Raw genomic sequence first — 1,999 nt, 5'->3', positions numbered from 1 at the left:
TCACGTAAGAAACTCCATTCATTTACAAATTCCAATTACAAAATTTGAACCAAACCATTTTTGAAGACCTTGTGCATCGTATTCTATGAATCATTAATTACATTGTGTTTAGCCAAATACATTCAACACGTAACTCTAAGCCAAGCATATCGTCATGTTACATGCATAAACCCAAGAAAATCTAATTGAAAATTCTCCAATAAGAGGATGTAAGAGGGAGCATTGCATACACCTGGTATACATGCTACCTCAAAGAGAAAAACGTGGTTGGCGCATGATGACAGGGCACATCCTTGAAAGGCTAGGATCTCATTCATTCTTCATGGACCTTCGTACGTGCTTACCACCCCTCTCGTTGAAGTTGTTACTACAAGAAAAAGCATAAGGGTTAGTATGGTATTAAGAAAACAACCAAATATGTCATAACTACGGTAAAATAAAGTTTGTTCTAGGTATATTCAAGCGTCGTGGGACCACAAGAAACGCCAAACAAGCTCACACACTATAGACAATGAAAATTCATCTCGTAACAAATTCACAAATCTGGTCCCCACAATATCTAAAAATAAATCTTCTCTAACAAATTAGAGCTATTGCCAGCAGGTCATTCGAAAGACCATTTGGGAAACCCCATAGCCCTTCTATAAGTAAGATGACTCAATCATTGGAAAAAGGAGGACCTATTGTTACCCTGCTAAATCACCACATGCCCTACACTAAAGCTCAAAGAATCCTAGACTTACTCAGAGCTCTTCATTGGAGCTCTGAGCTGAGAGAGCTTAACCTCACTCATAGTAAAACACTCAGAAACGCACGAAGAAGAAAGGCTGACAGGAGCAACAATACACCATGCAAGATACAGAAGCAGGAAGCAGAAGATAAGAAGAATAAGAGATCGAAAAGGAAGAAGTACTTACCATCATTCCATCACCAGAGTTACATCGGACTAGCTTCGATTAGGTAATTTGTGGACCCTTCTCAACATTTTATGGTGACCATTGTGTAGAACTTCCTCCACTGATTTGTATCCCTTATGTAGTTTCTTGATTCGCATGGGTTTGACTATTCAATTTTGGTTTTATGAGATTTAGGTTTTATTTTGGATTCAATCTTTTATATAGGTTGTTTAGTTGAGTTTTCAAGTTGTTTAAGACCGGATTCGAAATCCTTGGCTAAAGTAGTTGGAGTTTGTGTTTAGTTGGTCGCCGGAGGAGGCGGTGGCGGCGATCGAGCGGCGTCGTTTCTTCTGCAAGGTTGAATCAACAAAGAGAGAAGAAGTTGTAGAGCATTTCCTATGCTTTTATTTGAAGAGAGAGAAAATGGCTTGGGTTACATTTCATTTCCTGTTAATGATGCCCTTTAATGGTTGTTTCCTGTGCCTGCATTAATGAATTGTGTGGCCCGAATTAGTGGTGACACTTGTCACAGTCTCTGTTAACTCCTCCCATGATCCCACGCGATGCATCCCCTTGGTGCTATCGTGCTCGAACACATATTTCCACCTCTTAATCATTGGACCAAGCCAGATCTACAGATCTGACGGTCCTAGACAAGCCTTAAGTCAACAGAGGTTGACTGAGTCCTCGGTGGACTCCCCCCGGTATTGGGCATCGGTGGTTCTTGGCCTTGGGGTTCCTGCTGATATACCTTGGGATTCCTATTTGATTCCCAAACCCATTTATTTTTTTTCTTTATCTTGTTTTTATTTTACCTTTTATTCTTTTAATTTATATTTTCTTTTTTTTATTTTATTTCCGTGAAAGTGATAAGGTTTTTTTATTAATTAGGATAGATACTTTTAGTTAATTTAATTAGCATGTTAATTAATTTGTTAAATAATTATATTTAATCTAGTTAATTAACCATTTTATGTGTGCTTTGTGGAGCTTATATGTTTGTAATTGATGATTATTTTTGACTTATGCATTTTCTCATATTATCATGATGATGACGATTGATTAACCCCAATACATACACACCCACAACCTTTTTAAATAAT

General features: G+C 37.7%; 1 long non-coding RNA gene across 1 annotated transcript; it reads right to left on the bottom strand.

Annotated features, from left to right (window-relative positions):
- Nucleotides 1-1,128, bottom strand: LOC127129966 (uncharacterized). The gene is made up of 2 exons (XR_007806408.1): nt 918-1,128; nt 1-367 (listed from the first exon to the last, which is right to left on the bottom strand). It is a non-coding gene; the product is annotated as an uncharacterized LOC127129966 (long non-coding RNA).
- Between the last annotated feature and the right edge of the window lie 871 nt (nt 1,129-1,999).

This window comes from Lathyrus oleraceus, chromosome 1, assembly GCF_024323335.1.
Source record: "Lathyrus oleraceus cultivar Zhongwan6 chromosome 1, CAAS_Psat_ZW6_1.0, whole genome shotgun sequence".
NCBI lineage: Eukaryota > Viridiplantae > Streptophyta > Magnoliopsida > Fabales > Fabaceae > Lathyrus > Lathyrus oleraceus.
Note: the sequence above shows the minus strand (reverse complement) of the source record. Positions and strands in the feature narration are given on the sequence as shown.